The 22,126-nt window shown below is 46.3% G+C and overlaps 1 protein-coding gene across 3 annotated transcripts in view; it reads right to left on the minus strand.

Moving 5' to 3' along the window:
* The window catches only part of FOXN3 (forkhead box N3), a 406,052-nt gene that overhangs the window by 256,743 nt on the left and 127,183 nt on the right, over positions 1–22,126 (minus strand). The window lies entirely within an intron of this gene.

Genomic DNA, 22,126 nt, shown 5'->3' on the forward strand with positions numbered 1-22,126 from the left:
AGTCACTCTCTGCCTTCTGGCAACACCAGCTCCCTCTGGATCCAAATTAAACCTCTCTCAGCTTCTTTGTGATACCAGCTTCCTAGCAGAGCCTCCAATGGTTATGGTAAGAAAAATAAGCCGGGCCCAGACCTTCCCGGAGCTCCTGTGAACGAACATCCAAGATACGTTTGCTGCGAAAAATATGCTTTACTAAGTCAAAGCAGGCTTTCCATGCTGTTTTCCGGGGCTCCTCCCTCACATCCTCCACTGCTCATTTTTCTAGATCAAAATCTGCAACTTACGGGTAGGAGGAAAGTTACTAAGGCTGACTGCCCTGACTTATCGAAACAGAGCTATTTGTTTCCTAATTACACTCTTAGCTCTACAGCACTGGCCAAAAAAGGTTTGTTCATTCATTACAAAAACCAATTAATAAAAATAAAATCATAAAGCTTACCCTTAGGAAGGACTTCACTCATGGATTCGGACAAGCCCCCAATTTAATGGGACAACTGAGGCCCGGAGAAGTGAAGTGACTTAGGGCCACATGTCAGAACGCACACTGGTAGTTTCCTCTCCAGTGTCTATTCTTCTCAACAGCACCCAATTCCCCAGCCTGGTGGTTTGGGCAGGATTGATCCCATCATCAGCTCCAGGGGCAGTGGACTGGTGTGGAAAAACAGGCAGGTCCAGCCAGGACTCAGTGGATGGGCCAACACATTTCCTGTCTTGTTTGGACACTGAGCTGGATTTTCTGTCATTTGTAACCCAAAGCATCCCAACACATCCCCCATGCAGAGTTAGTGGCAGATGTCACTTCTTGACTCCCTGTCCACGGATGTTTCTGCTGGAGTAAAGTCTTTAACATTACAAAGTACAGAAAACTAATCTAAAAAAAAAAAAATACAAATGGGGGACTTCCCTGGCGGTCCAGTGGTTAAGACTCTGCACTTCTGATGTAGGGCACATAGGTTCGATCCCTGGTAAGAGAACTAAGATTCCACATGCTGCAGAGGGCAGCCAAAAAAAAATAAAAATAAAAAAAAAATACAAATGAACTTATTTACAAAACAGAAATAGACCCACAGGCAAAAAAACCCCCAAACATAGTTACCAAAGTGGAAAGGAAGGGAGCGGAGGGATAAATTAGGAGTTCGGGATTAACGTATACACACTACTATATATAAAGTAGATAACCAACAAGGACCTACTGTATAGCACAGGAAACTATACTCAGTATACTTATACCTTATAGGTAATAACCTATAAGGGAAAAGAACCTGAAAAAGAATATATATACGTGTGTATGTTTATGAATATATATGTATAACTGAGTCACTGTGCTGTACATCTGAAACTAACACAACATTGTAAATCAACTATGCGTCAATAAAAAAAAATAGAGAAAACAGTATTTTGACAAATTTAGTGGCTGGACTTGATAGGAATAAAAAGATTTGGGAGAAAAATGAAATTAAACATTATCGATGAGCACTTTAAAAGTATGGCTGAATGTATAAATTTGGCCATATTAATAGAGCATTACTGATGAAGGGAGAATTCATGAATGGAGATCAACTGGAAAGAATTCATGGCTAGAGGGAAGGCCAGCTCCACCTAGAATTTGGTACAAACCATGACTCCCACTCAGGTCTCAAGAGTTTGACCCTAAGCTGAGCCCATACCAACCTCCCTGAGGGACAATATCTGAACTTTATATCCCCAAATGCCCAGTTCCAGATGGGGTGCTGACAGGAAGGTGATGATGGTCACAGTGAAACGGAGCAGGACCCTGTGATCCTCGCCCCCCATGTCCTCAGCCTGCGTTTTATCTGTGGAAAAACTTTAGCCAAAGAATAAGTTTAATCAGAGAAGTGAGAAAATGCAGAAACAAAGGAAAACAGTCAAAGGAGACCAAATAATAATAGTTTAGTCATTAAGCATAGTCAAGGACCTTTAGTTCCTCCTCGAGGGCTCTAGATCATATTCTGAGCCGTATCCCATGAGCTGTCTTATAGATACTGAGATCCCCACCAGGTGGAAGAAGTTACCTACATGATGACCAGACTGCCGCCATGACATCAGCTGCCACAATTCTGAGAACTGGCCTCAAAGAAATGCGAACAAACCGACCCTGGAACAGAAGATTAACTGTAGCTAAAACAATCAAGATGACGCTGGTCAGACCACAGATGACCAATTTCAAGATGACGGTCAGAGCTGACTGTGCTGTTTCTGCATGTAGTGCCCTCCCTCTGTCTGTAAAAGTTCTTGACCCCTGATTGTCAGGGAGGGGGAGTTGGCCTTTGGACAGGCGTTGGCCCTCCCCCTCCCCACTCCCGCCTCCAGCCCCCGGTTGCCGGCATCCAAAATAAAGCAAACTTTCCTTTCCACCAACTTGGCCTCTTTATTGGCTTTTGAGCGGCGAGTAGCCGGACCCCAGTTTCAGTTACAATAGTGGCTTAGTTTATTGTGTAGTCGCTACATGAAGACACTGAGCTGTGTGTTACCACTTTGTCATCGAAGGCTCCCAACGATCAACGTGAAGTAGGCTGATCAAAGTAGACAGTCAACAAATGATACTGAATGAATGACTTGCACAAATGTAACTAAATTAAGATTCTATTTAGTGTCAATGAGAATTCATTTTTAGTAAATCTAAAACTATAAAATTAAAAAGATGAGTGTCAGTAAATATGATAAAATATGATCTAGTTAACATTTATTGAGTACTCACAGGAAAATTTACCATAAATACTGGAGCTTAAACCTCAACACCCCTCACTCACACAGGCCCCTTCAGCGGCCCAGGTAAGGACCCCAGAAATGTGTCTAATAGGCATCTTTTATATTTAAGATTAGACACTGCATACAAGAATTTTAAATGCCCTGAAACCTCATAGCTCACACATTGAAAGAAACTTGAAAGAGCTTTCCCCAAGTTTGACAATAATCCTAAAAATTTATCTGACATTACCGACAACCAGTTGTAAAGCTAAAAAACTTTCTTTCTAAACTATCAATTGTAAAAAACAAATCCCAACCAACCATGCTATAGGAATGGGTGAATTATCTTGCTATTCACTGGAGAGAAAATGGCATTCCAAAATCATTATCATATGAAGAAATGATCAAAGAGTACACAGCCCAAAAGCTGTAGGAAGAAAAGTAACATAGATATATGTTAAACAGCTGATCAATAATAATATTATGTTATTTTGTTTTGACTTCATGATGTTTAGGATGTCAGCTTTTTAATCATACACTTTTTTGTGTTTTCTTTTATCATTTGAAATAAATGCTTACTTACACCTGGTTCCATATTTGTAATTTTACATTCTTTTCTTAAAGAGTTCCCTCCTACCCCAAATTGAATAGGCTTCAGGCCATACACAGCCCGCATCTTCCCCATGTGAGCCTACTGTGTGCCAGGCTCATAGCTTCTCATGGACCATCTCCTCTGTTGGCCAACAGCTCTTTGAGGAAGGTATGATTATCTTTATTTTACAAGAGATCTGGGCTTCAAGCTGGTTAAAATGACCTGCCAAAGGTTACTCAGCTAAGAGGTGGCAGAGCCGAGAGTGAACCCAGCAGTCTGATCCAGCAAGCTCCAAGCCAGGGCGCCATCCTGACTCACCAGGTCTGCTTCTTGGCCTGCCCACCCCCACTAAGGCAAGAAAGGAGAGGGCCACCCCCTCCTCTGATCGAGGTGTGCTTTCCTGGCCTCTGGCTGCTGCAGCAGCTTCCTAGTAGGGCTTGGGGGAAAGGGAGCACCTCAGACCCACGCAGCAGAGAGAGCCCTGCTTCAGTTCCCCGCAGAGCTGTGGGTTCAACCCTTGTTAATGAGCAACAGTGGGACTCCAGGTCACCTTTCAGCTACACCCTCTTGATCGGTGACCAGCCCTTTCCTTTGATGTTATTTATGGTTCAGGTGATGGTGATTAAGCTGCAGCAAAACAGATATGGCGAGAGTAGGTCCAGGTGTAGGTCCAAGTAGGACGAAGCCTGGTTGAGGTCTGAATACTGACAGACGACCGCTTTAGGGAGGGGACGGGGAGAGGACTGGACACTGGTCCAGCTGCAGAAAAGGCAGCCCTGAATGAAGTGTGAGAGCACAGCTGAAGCTCCAGCTCTCCTTCCACTCCAACCAGGCCCCCTGCCCAGGGTCTCCGCCCAGCCTGGGCCGTCCCTTCCCCTCAGTTCAAAACAGCAACTGCACCCTCCCGTCTCTCCCCTGAGGCCTCTTCCTCAGCTAGCCGAAGCCTCTGCACACAGGACTGGACCTGCTATTTCTTGGTACCACTCATTTAATGTTAAAAATGATGACACTGCAAGGCGGTGTGTGATTACCTTCTCCAAGGAGTGAGCTGGGGAGCCAGGAGGAGCCCACGGAACCCGTGCAAGTAGGCTAGGCCTTTGATTTTGCCCTTAACCTACTGTCACTGCTCATTTCCAGCGCTCTCAGTCACCCTCCGGGTCTCAGCTCTGTCCTACACATCCCACCAGCTGGAACACAAAAAACTTTCCTGTGCTAGATGGGATATGGATACACAAAGTCCCAAAGGGAGAGAACACCCAATCCCCAGTCTGCAGGGCGGGCTGCATTCACGTATCTAAAGAACTAAGTGTCCTCCTGAAAGGGAGGGAGGGGTGGGAGTGGGGTGGGAGGGTCAGGGTACTGGGGGCCCTTACGGATTCCACAGAGGTGGACCTTTCTCTAAGACCAGCCCAGTGCGCTGGCAGCATTAACCCTGGCCTTGAGGTTGCGGCCTCGGCAGCAATGGCATCTGGCTACACAGCGGGCTGTGAGCAATTGATCTTGCAGTCGCACTCATTCAAATCACTGAGATCATCCAAGCCTTCCCTTCCTGATTCCCAAGCTCACCAAACCACTTCTAGGCAGTGATTATTTCTCACTTCGAATTAACGCACAGGCGTCCTGATTTGCCACACCTGTCCCGTGAGCTTAGTGAACAGGCGCGCCCTTGGGAAACAGGTTTGCTGCTTGGGCTGAAGTCGGTTCATGGAGGTGAGGGCACACAGCTGGAGCTCTCCTTCACCTCACCCGACACTGCTGTCGGCCATCACCACCCACCGTCATTATGTCTGAGAAGCCAAGTAGACAGAGTCCTGCCCAGCAGACAGTAAACATTAGAAATCTTTGCTGAGCAAGGGATGGAATGAGGGGTTGATCGATCTGTTCTAGGAAGCGATGGATCCATTAGAAGGTATACACTCACGCTTTTTACTGCCACGACATCCATTTAAAAGACAGGCGGCAGGAGGGGCAAGCACATAGGCTATGCAGCCCTAGGAAGCTTGTGGGCGTGGCCAAGTCATTTGACTTCTTGGTGCCTTACTGCCTTCACCTGTAAAATGGGTGTATAAAACTTCCCTCATAGGGCTGCAAGGAGGATCAAATAAAGGCACATTTGTAAAGCACCTACAGGGATGCATGGCACAGGGTAAATGCTAGACAAGTGTTTACTATTATTATGTAAAATATAGAGAATTAGAATGAGAGTTAAGAGCCAACTTTAAGAATTATTCGCTCATTATTTACATTAACTGTGCCTAATACCGGTACATTTTCTCCCAAGCAGAATGATTAAGTCTTTTCTTCTTTTCTCTCTTTATAGTTTAAGGTATCAAGAAAGCATTGAAATTCTTTCCTGGAATTAATTAGGATTTCTCAATGTTTTCTACAACTCCCCAAAGATGTGCTGAAAAACTTTTCTAATCTTGGTCCTAGATCCCGTGCTGTCTCTGCTGAAAGAAAAACAGCACTCCCTCTTGTAACAGCAGAACTGGAATAAACTTTCCTGACCTTAATGACAAAATTCTCCAATCCCAGCCCAGTTTGTAGGACACTGTCCTTGGAGAATGCACGTTCCTAGGCGGGAGTGTTGCGGGTAAGCTGAACACATGGACGGCTAGTTTTTAAGTCATTTTCTTTGCAAACCCACCTGTTCCTCTCAGGGGACAGGTATCAGCCATCTCTAGTGACACTTCCGCACGAGGTACCGTTGCCTCGATGCAAATGGATCACATCACTCCCAGCCCTCTGCCGCTGATAAAAACTGCTCGTTGCTGTGGATAATGAGGTAAACAGGGAGCTCATTGCAACAATTTGTGGTAATTAGGCCCTTCCTGGGGTCCACATTCTGATGGGAGAAATGGATGGTAGACATAGACTGTGGGCAGGATGGAACATTCTGGCTGTGCAGGCAGACGATGCAACTATGCCCCTCAATAGCGGAAAACACCCCCCAGGCTGATTAGTTCTGGGGTTCATGTGCCCTGAATTCTCCAGAGTCTCCCCAACGTCTCCCTTGAGGACACGCCCATGTTCATGGGATGACTGGCCGTCTACTGCTTGTTAGGTACAGTCTATGGCTTGAACATACAGTTCTCAGTTTTATCCTAACTGGCCAGCCTTCCCAGCCACGGACATAACTTACACATCAGCCTTTACCCAACTTCAGAGCCTGCTCAGTGTTCGAACTGAACATTTCTCATGGCTAACTTGACTTTCCCAACCAACATCAGGAATGAAGAAGAAGGAACCTTCTATAGCAAACTACAACCTGCCAGCCAATCAAGTCCACTACCTGTTTCGTAAATAAAATTTTATTGGAACAAAGCCCCAGCCATTCGTTTGTGTATCACCGATGGCTGCTTTCCCAAGACAGAGGCAGGGTGGAGCAGTCCCAGCAGAAACCGTATAGCCTGCAAAGCCCAAAATATTTACTATCTGGCCCTTTAGAGAAAAGAAGAGAGGATGACAAAAGCCACCAGAGTATTTATAGCAGTTCCTGATGGCTTATGACTCATGGTTTAAATGGAACAGTAGCCTAGTGAGTTAGCAGAAGGGAACTTGGGTTCAAGTGCTGTTTCTACCAATGGCTCAGCTTTGAGAGGTCATGCAAGTATTTTCACCTCCCTGCTTTCATTTCATTCATAAAATAGGATTAGTCATGGGTGGCAAATGCATGACAAATAATTAGCTAATACCCCAACGTGTGCATTTTGAATGCACAACAGGAAGAATTGGCTATTTGTTTTCTGTGTATAAGTTAGAGTTATACACGATCCCTCCCTATTTGCTGTTCCTCCACATTTGTGGCATCAACCAACCATGGAACATGCAGCACTACAGTATTTACTATTGAAAAAAGTCCACGTATAAGTGGACACACGTAGTTCAAACTCATGCTGTCCAAAGGTCAACTGTAGTACCTATCATATTAGAACATTCTTTTGATGTGGAAAATAAACAATTCCTTATCCTCATTTTAACTTTAATTGTCCTATCTGTGTGTCCCTGGTTTCTCCTATTTGTCTTATCTTTTTTTTATAAAGTTCTTTTTTTTTTTGATGTGGACCATCTTTAAAGTCTTTATTGAATTTGTTACAATATTGCCTCTGTTTCATGGCCGTGAGGCATGTAGGATCTCAGTTCCTTGAACAGGGATTGAACCCACACCCCCTGCATTGGAAGGCGAAGTCTTAACCACTGGACCGCCAGGGAAGTCTCTGTCTTATCATCTTTTAATACCTACTAAATAAGCAAAGCTAGAACCCAGCAAGGAAAGAATTTCAAGAAAAAAAGTCAACAACAAAGGTCAGGTCTTGGTATAAGTTATCACTCTTTGGGGAGGTATAGGTATGTAAGGTATAATAGCTGGCCTTTGATTTCAAATCACAAGCAGGAGGAAAGGTTATTATAGTGAGTATAAGGGAGGGTGGTTATTTCTCTCTCTCTCTCTCTCTAACTCACTCAGACCCCAATTTCCTCATTTATAACCCTCCAGAAAAGGCAGCTAAGAGTAACTTTCTCTGCATCAACTTTCAACAGAAATGGGAATTCCCTGGCGGTCGGTCCAGGGGTTAGGATCACTTTCACTGCCGTGGGCCCTGGGTTCGATCCCTCGTCGGAGAACTAAGATCCCGCAAGACAAAAAAAAAAAAACACTTTTATCAGAAATAACCTTCTGCCCATTCTAAGCCTCTGCATTCCTCAGCCTCCCAGAGTCCTGCCACTTGATGGATTACCTCATCCCTCACACACTCCCCTGGCGTTAGACATCTGTTTCTATGGTTATGGTAGAGCTTGCCTCTTGGAGTGGAAGGCAGTACAGAGCAGACGTTAAAGGTGTTGCTTCGAAGCAGATGGACTGGGGTTTGAATCCCAGCCTCTTCTACTCCAATGACCTGCTCCGGTTACCTGTCTTCGGAGCTCAAGGTCCCCACCTGTAAAATGCGGGTGATGAGTACCTACACTTGAGGGTGTATCATGAGCCTCAACGAGGAAAATGTCTGTGAAATGCTTTTTTGCAATGTAACTGGCACCAGGCAAGGCTCAATCCAGGGAGCTGTCATCCTTGTTTGCTCGGGGTGCGGGGACATTAGGCTGAGTTAGTGTGAGTCAACCGCAGCTTATTTTTTTTCACCAGGTGAGAGGCACTTCCTTAATTTAATTATATGACTAATACAGAAACTCTTTTCCCAGTTTGAGCACAGCCCCAGGTTCCTAGAGGACCAGAGCCCTGGAGACCAATAGTGCCCAGGGATCAGGGCTTCAGCCGCCCATCTGCTGCCTGGCTCTCCGGGAGAGCTCCGGCCCTGCCAGCCCTGCAGCAAAACGCACAGTGTCCTCAGAAGAGACAGAGCTGAGATCTCTGCGTCCTGAGCTGCAGCCCTAGGAGGCCTCTCCTCAAGCCGTTCAGAGGACATTCAGGACAGTTCTCGGACTCACTCAAGGGCTCAGCACAAGTTTTTAAAAAAAGAGTTGGGTCTAGAACCCAGTTCTGCTCACTTCTCTTTCTTTCCTCAAAGCCACGTTTAAAATATATATATATATACTATATATGCATATATTATATACAGTATATATAATAAGTTGTCACTGCGAAAAACTTGGGAACTAGAGAAAAATAAAAAGGGAGGAAAAGCTCATCTATAACTTCATTGTCCAAAGCTTCTACACCTTTGTTAATTCAGACGGTCTTCCAGGGTGTTTCTATTCATATAATGAAAATGAGATCCTGTAAATATACTTTGTACCCTGCTTTCTTCCACTTCACAACGTATGAAGTCTGTTTCTGCTACAAAAGTCTGAGCTTCGGGTGGGCTTGAGACCGTATCATGGCACCTTCTGTGTGCCTGGCACACAGAAGTAGTAGGCACTCAGTAAATGGTCGTGGAGTGCCCGTGTGACACTGTGATGACCAATGGCTTAGCCGCCCTCATTCTATTGGACACTTAGCTTATCTGCTCCTATGAACAATGTCAGATGAACAGCCTTATTCAGGCATCGTGTACAAAGCTCTATGTCCTTGGAATGAATTCCTAAAAGTGGAATCACTGGGTCAGAGTATTCACATTATAAGGCCTTGGATCCCTGTTGCCAAATTGCTCTCCAGAAAGTCAATCCTAATTTATATCCTCCACTGGTGATACAGAAGAGTGAAAAGCACAGTATTCTCCATAGAGTAAGTATGTGAGTTAAGAGGAAACTGTAGAATCCCTCAGTAGGTATTTTAATAAGGAACTGAGGGCTGGAATTGAAGTGCATTCAATATCTAGCAGCCCCACACAGTATACAGTATCCTTCTGAACTTTCACCAGCTTCCCCCTCCAACATCCTCTACCATGTGGCACCTAATATTGCCACAAGGGAAATTATCAACTCCCTACCATCCAAACAGATAACTCTACTAGGAAACGTTCCCCACGCCCCCAGGAACACAGGAGGTTTCCTAGAACGCAGCACAAAAAAATCCAATCTTTCCATATAAACAGTGACCCACACCCAATCTGTGTCTCTGGCACCAAGTGTGTTTTGCTTGAGCTTGTCTATAAATATCTGCAGTTTAAAGTAAATGTCCACAGTGGTTTCCAAATGTCTTTTTGATTACACGCATGCGTTAAAGATACACAGCTAATCTCAAAAACACACTTTTAATACTTGTTTCTGAGAAAAAGTTCTGTTCTTCCTAATCTAAAATCACCAAAATAAATTCCAAATGAATATATCTATCCATGTTTTAACTGATCCCCCCCGCCCCCCCCGTAGGTCAAGGAGGTCATTTGTGGACATGAAAACGGAGGTGTGTAGATCCTGATCCAGAAAGCCCCAAGCCCACTCTCTCCACAGAGCCAGTGTTCATTTGGAAACTAGCAGGGGTACCTTGGCAATGAAGAGGGTCCAGTGTCTATAGGCGCTCTCTCCCCTTGTCCCCACCACACTGGACACCAAGACCCTCCTGATACGATGTGATGATGAACTTGATTCGCTGGCCCCTCCTCTCTCTCCCACTCCTCTCCCTTCTCTCTTCCCACAATGCCAAGAGTTGACTGTACGGGGAAATCACTAGCTTCTCTCCAAGGCCTTTTCAGACAGAGCAAAATAAGAAAAAATATTTATATTCTTTTTTTTTTTTTTTCTTTTTGGCTGTGTTGGGTCTTCATTGCTGCACGCGGGCTTTCTCTAGTTGTGGCGAGCAGGGGCTACTCTTCATTGCAGTGTGTGAGCTTCTCATTGCGGTGGCTTCTCTTGTTGTGGCACATGGGCTCTAGGGCGCGAGGGCTTCAGTAGTTGTGGCTCTTGGGCTCAGTAGTTGCGGCTTGCGGGCTCTAGAGCACAGGCTCAGTAGTTGTGGCACAGGGGCTTAGTGGCTCCGCGGCATGTGGGATCCTCCCAGACCAGGGATCGAACCTGTGTCCCCGCATTGGCAGGCGGATTCTTAACCACCAAGCCACCAGGGAAGTCCCAATATTTATATTCTTAACAAAAGAAACTCTAGATTCAAATCCCACCTTTGTCCCAGAATTACTGTGTCAGGTACCTTCTGTGTCTTCATTTCTCCATCTTCAAAATGGGTGGGTTTTTTTTCCTGCATCTCCCTTGTGTCTTTCACGAGAACTTTGCAGAGAACTGAAGCATAAACATTTTTCACGTGTTCCCGAGAGGCAAAGCACCTATTCAAATTCAAGGTGTTCCTTTGTTAATTACTTCTGCTTTCTTGACTTAACAATCAAGCACAACTCTTCTACCCAAATCACCCCCATTCCTTAGTTTCTGATGGCAATGTTATCAAGATATCTCCTAACCTTTGAACCATCTGTGATTTTTTTTAAAATATCCATGTGGCTCTTCACAATGAATTAATATTAGCTACTCTTTACCTTATATCCTTTTCCTATAAACACACACACACACACTCACACAATATGGAGGTCCAAATTCTTTTCTTTGACTCAACATAAACCACAGGCCTCCAGTACCGAACAGCTAAAAATCACAAAGTCCGTGTCCACATTTATCCATGAAAGAAAATTTAATAGTTCAGCATGTCACACAGCAAGTCAATCAGAGGACTGAGAAATCAACACAGAAGTTCCGCAGTTCGTGTTTCCAGTTTTCTTGTGATAGGAACAAGACAGAGTTTATTTGAGAAGGAAATGCCAAGGTGACATTTGGAATTACGACGTTTGTGGGGGCAGGAGGCCAAGTTCTAGGGCATTTTGCGTTCTCTTTTGGAGCCGTGGCTTTGCCAGATCCACATCCCCATATGCACACAATTCAGCCAACTCACCATGGGAGTCCGATAGCCTTGCCCAAAGACTTCTCCTCCGGCCGCCAAAAGGGACTTTGCCATCAGGAGGCCTCTTGGGGAGGTGGGCTCATGGGGAGAGCCAGAAAGCTGGCCCTCTCAAGAAATCCAGTTGGCCTAAAAGTCAGATTTCTTGAGTGAAGGGGAACAGACCAGGGGGGCCAGAGGGGGAACTGAGTGGTCCAGCGAGGGGACGTAGCAGAAGACCAAGATGAGGGCACGCCTGTCACTAGAGGCATACTCGCCACGTCCCCTTGTTCTGAAGCCCCTGACGGTGCTACCTTGATAGCAGGATCTGCTTGTTGCATGGGGGCAGAGCCAATGGCCCCCATCCACTGGATCCCCTACCCTGTGTGGGCAAGTGCTCTGCACCCACGCCGGGCAGGGGAGTCACCGGGCAGCTCCTGACACTCCCCGCTCTACCATTACGGAGCCAGGGGATGGCAGGAAAGGAACTGCTCTAAGACAGCTGCCTGTGCCTGTGCCCACCTACGGGAGCCCCCGACGGACCCAGCTCTAGCCCATTTCATGGGGCCTTCGCATTCTCCCAACCTTCCCAGAAATGTTTCTAGACCAGGAGTCAATGAAATGTGTCCTGCAGGATGCATTATTTTACTAAGTCCTAACAAACATCCTGCTTCATGGAGGGCCATGTCAGCCAAGAACATTGTAAGTAATTATCCCTTTCAGTATCTGCCCACCGAGGTGCCGATCTGTAAAGGTCCCTGGTGGCCCACAGCTACCATCTGCACCTTCCCCCAGGTGCCTCGAAGCCCACGGCCCTCACTGGCAGGATGCCCTTCCCTCCTCCTCTTTCCTCACATCTTGGTTAACACGCTTTGCTGAAATTTCAACAATTCCCTGGATCCCAACCCAATCCACCATAAGTCTGCCTTAGAGCCTGGTCCTTTTGGATGAGCCTGGGAACCACTCTGGACCTCAGTGTCTTTTTCTGACAATGAGGGGCAGGAACAGCTCTACTCCAAAGATCTTTCTAGCTGAGAAAATGAACATTCTCTATTTTTCTTCTTAAAACTTTGCTCCCTCTGCCTTTGACAGAAATAACTTTCCAGTCTCACCTGTTAAATGAATCTGGAACACTGAGCCTGCCAGAGAAGTCCCCCAGGGCTAGCCTTTCCTTCCTTGGTATCTGTGGGACATTGCATGGCCTGGAGGCAACATCCTCCCACCATAGGTTTAAAGAAGGATGTCTCAGTTTTGCAATTTGCCATCGGTGGGGCAGACTGGACCAATTCTAAGGTCTCTTTCAGAGTCAAGGGCCCAGGATTTTGCACATGGAAAGCTCAAGCTAAACTCCAAAGGTCAAGACAGAAAGAGAGGAAAGCCAGTGTTGACTGAACACCTCGAAGCAGACCCAAACTTCAGCTGACTCTCATTTTGCTCCTGATGCCAGGATGCTGATGAAATCCAGACAGGTATAGGGTGAGTCAGCCAGAGCTCCACCATCAGCCCAGCCCTGGGTTGCGGGGGGCAGGGGGGGGGGCAATCCATGGCAACCAGCTGCTCTCAGGTAAGGCAAAGACCATCTGGCAACATTGTGCTCCAAACAATCTGCATGGTTGTCAGGAAATGTAATTCCTCAAACCAGGACCCTAACCCTAAAAATGACCACCGGCCACCACATACTGCCCCTGGGCCGACAGTTCTGGAAATGGAACTTCTGGAGCATGTTATAACTTAACAAGGCTTTCCTTGGGCTGGCTTTTGGATTGATATGTTTTCAGTTCATCGTGTTACCTGTCAGTCATGTGTCCCCATGCAGGTGTCAGCCTGAGCACAGGCCAGGAGGTATGGGTTGCTGCCACATCTCTGTGTTCATTCCGGAGAATTACTGTAGCTTGAGGGTGACAGTCCCACAAGTTAAATCTTCATCATCCCTGCCTGCCTGTCTTAACAATGCAGATTCACTTTTTTTATTTTTGAGTGTATTCACTCACTACCCATGTGAAAAAATTTGAAGGCTTGTGTGGGTATATTACACGGTTTAAATTAAAAGAGCTTTTAAAAAACACAAAGTATATTTTTGGAAGTCATCACTCAAGCATGGGTGGTTGGGGACCTTAGAGTGGCCAAAATCATTCATTTTTCTTAAGAGGACACTATTTCTTCACCTCCTACCTTGTCTAAATATCTCTGAATTCACTTGACACTCAAAAAAGGATCATTTTCATGGAGTGATTTCAGAGAGTAAGAAGCAGCCACGCCTTAAAGCCCCCCTACCTGAAGCTCTTCCTCCCCCTACTGCCGTGTCCAAAATCCAGTACCCTAAATTCATACTAGTGTGTAAATGACTGATACCAAGGTCATCCCCTAGGACTGGCTGGAGAGAAAGCAGGGCTCCATGTGCCCCCAAGAGGTATAAAGGTGTGTTTTCAGGGTGTACCCTAAGGGGCAGGGAGGGAGAAAGGCAGAAAAACAGGCTGAGGGCACCCAGAACAAGGAGGCCACTGCACTATTTTCCCTAGAGATGATCTTGCTTCTTCCTAATTTGGCTTTTAAGAGAGGGGCGTCCCGTAGCAGTGACCTTTCAAGGAGGGATAATTTATCCACCTTGGCTTAACTGGTGCCTGAGTGGAGCTGCTATGGAAAGGCGCCCTGGCCAAGCCCATTTCCATCTCCCCAGCACTCCTCGGGGACGGGGGGGACGGAGCGCGGCTGAGACTGTCAGCGCCGTCACAGAAGCATCACTAATGTGGACACAGGAGGTGCCGGCTCCTACTTCCCAGCCAGCTGTCCAGGCTGGCAAGGCCATCTGGGTTAGGAAATGTGTGTTCTAAAGCCTGCTGGGGGAAGCCCGTTTTGATGGGAAGCTTAGCTTAAGAATCAGCCGGCTTCAAGAAGCTTCCTCAGCCTGGCCCCCTGTAAAGATGTGAGGCCTTGGAAATCAGTTATTTCCCCCTTATGGAGCCCTGAGAAGGCCAGTGCATCCACATTCAACAACCTGCAGCCAGGGTCCAGGAAAAGAGTCAGCTCCAACAGGAAACCCTGGGGAAAAAATGTCGGGAAGGGACAAGACTTTAGTTTCAGGTTTCCAAAAGCCTGAAGATATAAACCCAAAATGAAAACCTTTTAAGAAATGCCTATCTAAAATGGAACCACCATACCTTTAAACTCTTTGTACCCTGATGGAAGAGATAACAAACATTAGAAAATGAACTTAAATTGTACCAAATCATAACATTGCCTCTAAAAATCTTTAGCTCCAGGGAATTCCCTGGTGGTCCAGTGGTTACGACTCTGCGCTCTCACTGCCGAGGGCGCAGGTTCAATCCCTGGCCGGGGAACTAGAATCCTGCAAGCTGTGCGGTGCAGCCAAAAATTAAAAATAAAAAAAATAAATAAATAAAGTAAAAATATTTAGCTCCAAGATTTAAAAGACCTGTAAAAACCCAGTGGGTGAAGATGTAAGGACACAGGCAGTCTCATTCAATTGATGGGAATGTTAGTGGGTCCTATCATTTTTGGAGGGATATTTAGCAATATCTATTAAGTTTAAAATGCACATCGGCTTTGACTCAGCAATTCTCCTTGTCGGAATCCATTGCCCAGAAATACACAGTTGTGCAAAAATATGCGTGTACAAGGATTATTTCAGCATTATTTATAATAGAGGAAAACTGTTTTAGAGGAAAAGAATTCCATGTCCATCAAAAAGGGATCAGTTAGCTAAATCCTGGTTCATTCATATAATGAAAACCCATGGCTTTTAAAAGAAAAAAGGCAGACCATGGTGCTTATGGGAAAAGATGTTCAGAGAGAAAAGCACATTGCAAACCACATATCAAGTCTGTTTTTTGTAAAATAGCATTAGATATATTAATATATGCATGAAAAAATCTTCCATGGGTGGATCATTAGGGACGTTAAACTTTCCTTGATAAGTACTTCTAAATTGTTAGGATTTTAACATTTATCTTTAACCTTAAACAATAACTTGTAATCAGAAGGGGAAAAAATGAATGCCTCCATCTTCACGTTAATTATCTACAACCCCTTATCTTATCCTGGAGGGGGAGTGAGGACTGTGGTTGTTCTCGTATGTTCTAGAGAATGGTGGCTACGGGTTCTGTATTTTATCCCAGCAATTCCATTTGATAAATGGCTCAACATCCCAACGCTTCAAATACTCTCACACTTAAGATATTTTGTGCTTGAGAAGTGGCCGTTGTGATGAACAGAATGCAGGATATTGGGAATATCATCTTGGGCCAGTTTTCTTCCTGTGTCCCAGCTTTTTCATCATAAGATAAAGGGTTTGAAGGGACCCTGACCCCACCCTGACCAGACGCTCCATGGATGAAGTACTCAATCGGCATTTGTTGAAATACTGGAGGACAGAGACGGGACCTGATATGGGGAAACGATGGGAAAAGGAACAGCTGAGAAAAGTCTTACCAGCATCATTGGGAGTTGGTGTAGAGTCAGCCAAGGGGGAAAGAGCAAAAGGGTTTTGACGCAGGGGAAAAACAAGCACGTTTTTGAGGTTCTCAGCTGGAGAACTGAATGTCTGGAAATATGTAGGTATGGTTTGAGTTGTCACACTAATGGGAGAAGGCAGGTGCTAGCAGCATATAATGGGTGGGGGCAGAGATGCTAAACTCGCCACAAGGAAAGGGACAGTTGCACCCCAGTTCCATCCATGCGGCCCACGGAGTAACACTGAGGGGTGCCAGCCAGCCTGGTAGCCATCAGCTTCCTTCCCTGACACATGGCCCGGGACTGGGGCTGGGTACTGGATGGGTGGGTGGGTCTCGAAGGAAAGCCAGGAGGCAAGACCACTAGCATATCCACCAGACGGCCCACCTTCTGCAGCCTGTTCCCAAGTCAGCCTGAGTCATAAAACTGCAAACTGCCTAACTCCAAAATGGCCCATTCTGGATCTTTTATGATAATCGTACTTTCCCTTTAATAAACACTAATGAAGAATTAAACCTCCTTGAAGGAGGCACATCTCTAGAGTCACGTGCCTGAATAAATCCTAACCACAAGAGACTTTGGGCTCTGCAGTTCAAGGCCTTCCTATTACATTTTGGACCCTGGTCTCCCCCTTGCCTACTTTAAGTGGGGTCCCAGGTTCCTCAGGGCACCGTTGTCTGATGTAAACTCCAAAAAACAGAGACCTGTCTACCTTATTCCTCACAACATCCCCAGCACAGAGAACAATGGCTGGCACATAGTAGGTGCTCACTAAATATTTTAACAAATGAATGAAAGTGGAACCGGCATCATCTAAGGAGCGGGGTTAACTATTTATAAGCTGTGTGGCCCTGGGCAAGTCACTTAACCTTTCTGAGCCTTTGGTTCTTCATCTGTGAAGCAGAATAACAATAACCACCTTCTAGGGCTTCGGGGGAGACTGAAATGAGGTATGGGAGACATCCAGCATGGGCTTCTTAGTTCTCAGTAGGTTCTTGGAAAATGGGAACTAACACTGTGTCATTATTATTAATAACTCCAACTCACACCCTAGCCCACGCATCTCCTGCGATCACAAGCATCACATAAAAGATACGCAATTTGGTTCAGCTTGCCCTTTGTGAGCTACTAGTTAATAACCAGCACGGTGATAGCCTCTTCTTTAAACATGATGTTCCTCCAGTCTCCTTCAAAGAGCTGTACTCAGAGCATTATCAGTTGATCCATTGTTTCCAAAGACCTTCACGAAGCACCTGTAAAGGTGTATGTGCCAGAAGGACATGAAGACCAGTCAAGGAGAACCAGCAGGTTTGTGGGTACTTCTGGTTCAGCCCTGGCCCAAACTGTTGAGGTTTGACTCTGATTTGGCCTCCTGATACCTGAGCCTGTTCCACTAAGGAAAATCCAACATGCCATAGTGGTTACAAGCATGGAGTTGGGAGCCAGAAGCTAAGGTTCAGAGCCTGGGTCCACCACTCTTAACCGTATGACCTTGGGCAAGTTACTTAACTACTTGAAACCTCAGTGCTCTCATCTGGAAAATGGGAGACAACAATAGTATCTACCTGGGGAAAGAGGGGAAGAAAGGAATAGACTGTGTTTCTCTTGGTTTTGTAAGAAATCATGAAACTCAATGAACCCATTGGCAAAAACCCCATGGAGACTATCTTTCCTATGTTTTCCATTTTTATTAATCAATCATCTTGAATCCTCTCTGAAGGGTGGAGGAAAGAGCTTGCTGGTGATACACTGGCTGTCTCTACAGGAACATGAGCAGAACGCTTGACACACAGTAGGTCTTCAATAAATATCTGTTGAATGACTAAATAAGTGATTCAGAAGTTGAAAAAGTCTGACAGTCCATCATACCTGTTTGACCTAAGAAACTAGGTGCAAACTAAGGTGAGGGAAAATCTTGTATTTTTGAAACCAAGGTCTAGAATCTGTATTAACAGAAATCTCTTTGACCCAAGCCCTCCAAGGCTTCTCCCCTCTAAGAAATATCGATCATTTTCTGTGTCTCTTGCCATCTGCATCTCTTCCCTTTGCATTGACCCAAGCCCACTCTCTGGGCCTTGCAGGATCAGCTCTAACTTGTCTCGTTCCTATATTAGAAATACACAAGGTACTTTTTTTTTTTTTTTTTTTTTTTTTGGCCGCGTTGGGTCTTCATTGCTGCGCGCGGGCTTTCTCTAGTTGCGGCAGGTGGGGGCTACTCTTTGTTGCGGTGCACGGGCGCCTCATTGCGGTGGCTTCTCTTGTTGCGGAGCACAGGCTCTAGGTGCACAGGCTTCAGTAGTTGTGGCTTGCAGGCTCAGCAGTTGCGGCACACGGGCCCTAGAGCATGCGGGCTTCAGTAGTTGTGGCACATGGGCTCAGTAGTTGTGGCACACGGGCTTAGTTGCGCCACAGCATGTGGGATCTTCCCAGACCAGGGATCAAACCCGTGTCCCCTGCATTGGCAGGATTCTTAACCACTGCACCACCAGGGAAGCCCCAAGTTACCTTTTTAGAGACAGCCACTTGGGCGGCCCCTCCTAGTGAGTCATGGGCTCTCCATTGAAGAACTTCCTTTCCTCCTGGGATAAGCACATTGTTCTCCCCAAAACTCAGCATGTGGGTCAACTGTGGACACTAACTGCCTCTTGGGCACCCTTTTACCAAGTGTCTTGCAGCGCACTTCTCAGAAAATGACCCTATTCCTTCTGTACTCCCCAGAGACATACAATGTGAACTGAGAGCTTGGCTATTATGCTTGTGAATAATCTGAGTTTCAAGTGCGGCCTTGGCACGCCTGAGAACAAATAATTACCAAAAAGTTATCCAGCTGCCCTCACAACGTGCCGCTACTTTGTCTTGGGTGTGGAGCCCTGTTGGCTGGCCCCGTGGGAGCCTCAGTGAACAGAGCCATCAAGACCCCCTCCAGGTCCCAGTCAATGACTGCAGCAGAAAGTTTTGGCCGATCTGGCCCTGGAGAAGATAAAGCCCTTAAACTAAGATTAGCCACGCTCATTCCAGCCCCACTCACAGCCAAGAGTCAAAGTCGATATTTGCTGAGTGGAAAAGGACAAAAGGAAACAAATTTCGTTTGCAAGCTCTCCAAACAGACCAGAAAAAGTAATTATCTGTTGCTTACCCCGTGTGTCTCCTCTCGTAAAAAGACTAAGCTAATACGTCCCTGCTTTGAGGGAATATCAACATTTTGGTCTCTGGATCACAGACGATCAACCGGCTCTCCGAATAGGGTGTTCAGCAAAGAGTTGTGTGCAGGATGGATTCTTTAAAAAAAGCAACAGGGCCAAAAAAAAATTTTTTTAAGTTGGGGGAGGGGGACTTCCCTGGTGGTCCAGGGGTTAAGACTCCGCGCTTCCACTGCAGGGGGCTCGGGTTCGATCCCTGATCAGGGACCTAAGATCCCGCATGCCACGTGGTGAGGCAAAATTATTTAAAAAAAAAAAAAAAGCAACAGGGCCGTTTTAACCTTATGATGACTTAAAATGACAATGACACTGTTGCTACTTTAGACCAGTAAAAGCTTGAGAAAGCTTAGAAAGAAAACTCCTCAACTATTGCTTGACGATCACTGAGGAGCTGGGTCATAAAAAGCACCCTCTTAATCAGAGTGAATTTAAATCTGCATCCAAACCACTAGCCTTTGGTGTACAACGACGGCATATTTGATCTGGAAGAGACTTTAGGATTATCTAGGCCACTGCCCAATCCAGGCCCACCTCCCACCTGGGGCATCTGCCCCACACACTCTGTACGCCACACAGCCAAAAGCACACCCCTCCTCACTCCCGTCAGCCACAGCTTTCCTGGGCTCTCCCGTCTGTGCAAGTGCCGACTGGATTGAGAAGGCAGGCCCATCACAAGCATCATGAAACCCAGAAGCCTTCGCCAGGAAGGGAATTGCCTGTATGGTATCAGAGTCCCCAATGAGGGCTGCATTCAGCAACCCGTGCCCAAGACCAAACAAACAGCTCCATGGGGACCGTGGGATGAGCGAGTGGGGTGCACATCTGCACGGGGTGACATCTGGTTCAGAACTGTCAGCCCCACAGCAGGAGGGGAAGACTGTAAACTCTGCCGGACAGGGGCTAAGGGATGCTGAGAGGACCCTGGCAGCCCAGCCCGGGCTGGAATTCCCGGGGGAGCCCACTGCACACTTATCTGGGGTCTACTGTTCACTTTCCTTTCTCTAGAAAGCCAGGCTACTTCTTGATGGGGAGACGGGGGGAGCAGGGTGATGGACTTCTTTTTCTTACATTTTGTTCTAAAAGACAGGGACATCCTAGTTAGATCTTCTTCCCTGAGTGTTCCAGAGGAGCAGTGCAAGCTGTCTAACAGGGTTGCCGCTCCAAAAGGACAAGCTCAAAAGGTCAGAGCCAAGTACTAGACCTTTTTTTAAAAATAAATTTATTTTATTTATTTATTTTGGCTGCGTTGCATCTTCGTTGCTGCGCACGGGCTTTCTCTAGTTGTGGCGAGCAGGAGCTACTCTTCGCTGTGGTGCACGGGCTTCTCATTGCAGTGGCTTCTCTTGTTGTGAAGCATGGGCTCAAGGCGCGCGGGCTTCAGTAGTTGTGGCACACAGGCTCAGGAGTTGTGGCTCGCGGGCTCTAGAGCGCAGGCTCAGTAGTTGTGGCGCACGGGCTTAGTTGCTCCGCAGCATGTGGGATCCTCCAGGACCAGGGCTCGAACCCGTGTCCCCTGCATTGGCAGGCGGATTCTTAACCACTGCGCCACCAGGGAAGCCCTAGACGTTTTGATTAAATGTGCATATTCCTTTTTTGGTGGGTGGGTGCTGTTTAATCTGTGTGGATCCAGTAATCAACAGGCATCTCTCTCCCTGTTCAAATTGAAAGAAACATCTAAATAGCATCCAACACCTCTTTTCTTCGTGTACAACAAATGTCAATGATATGCAAACACAGGCACTTCACGGTGAAAGAGTGGTTTGTCAGAGTGGATAGTGAATGAGCTTCTCTTCTTGCTTCTGGTTACTCTGAGCTCTGCCTGGGAGCGGGGATCTTGCTGGGCGGCATCCAGGAGGCTCTCCCAGGTCAGACCTGCACATTGTACACATTGCCTTTGTTGCTCAAAAGGATGGATCAGACAGAAAATAAATTAAGTAGAGTTATCAACCGATTACAATCATTCTCTGAGTTCTCACCTCAGCTACGCTGTGGGTAATCTGCAAAGAGGCATCGAGCCCCAGACCCCTAGCCTGGCACTCAGGGCCCCTCGTAGTCTAAACCTGCTAACCTATCCTCGCTGACTTCACTCCCTTCTGGCCTCTGGCATTTCCAGGATGGGCCATCCTTTCTCTTGGCCAGACCTCTCAGGCTCACTCCAACACTTTCTCTGGACAGCCTTCCTTGGACCAATCACTGAGCCCCCTTGACACCGTTTACCTCAGTATCATTCATCCTGTATCTCCAGAACCCAACACAGAACTGATATGTGGTAGGTGTTTGATTAATGTTCACTGAATAAGTAAATCAGATATTCCTGAAACAATGAGCAAACTAAGTTTAAAAGAGATAAAGAAATGTGGACATTAAAAATGTAACACACACACACAGGCAAGTCCTTTGTATGCAATGAACATGTATAAAAGCTGGTGAAGTCCTCTAAACAAGGTCTGTAGTCTAGTTAATAGTATTGTACCAATGATGTACAATGGTGCTTTTAACGATGTACTGAAGTTATATAAGATGTTATCACGGGGGAAGCCAGAGGAAGGATGCATGGGTCCTCGCTATGTTATTTTTGCAACTTCTGAGTCTAGGATTATTTCCAAATAAAAAGTTTCATAAAATAAACCAAACAAAAGAGGCAAGAAGTTCCAAGTACCAACTGAGCAGCTGAGGTGAGGGGTTGCAGCCTCCCTGCTGCGGGACCCCATCGTGTTCCCACCTGATACCCACCTGATACTCCCAGGTTAGGGATGATTCCAGCCTCTCTTTCCCTCTCCCTTTCCTCCCTCAGGTCTCAGCTGCGATGTCCTCCCCACTGAGTGTCTTCCCAGACCACCAGCACCACAGCCACTTTGTCAAAAGCTTATTTACTGCCTTCAGTGCATG

Source organism: Balaenoptera ricei, chromosome 2 (genome assembly GCF_028023285.1).
Source record: "Balaenoptera ricei isolate mBalRic1 chromosome 2, mBalRic1.hap2, whole genome shotgun sequence".
NCBI lineage: Eukaryota > Metazoa > Chordata > Mammalia > Artiodactyla > Balaenopteridae > Balaenoptera > Balaenoptera ricei.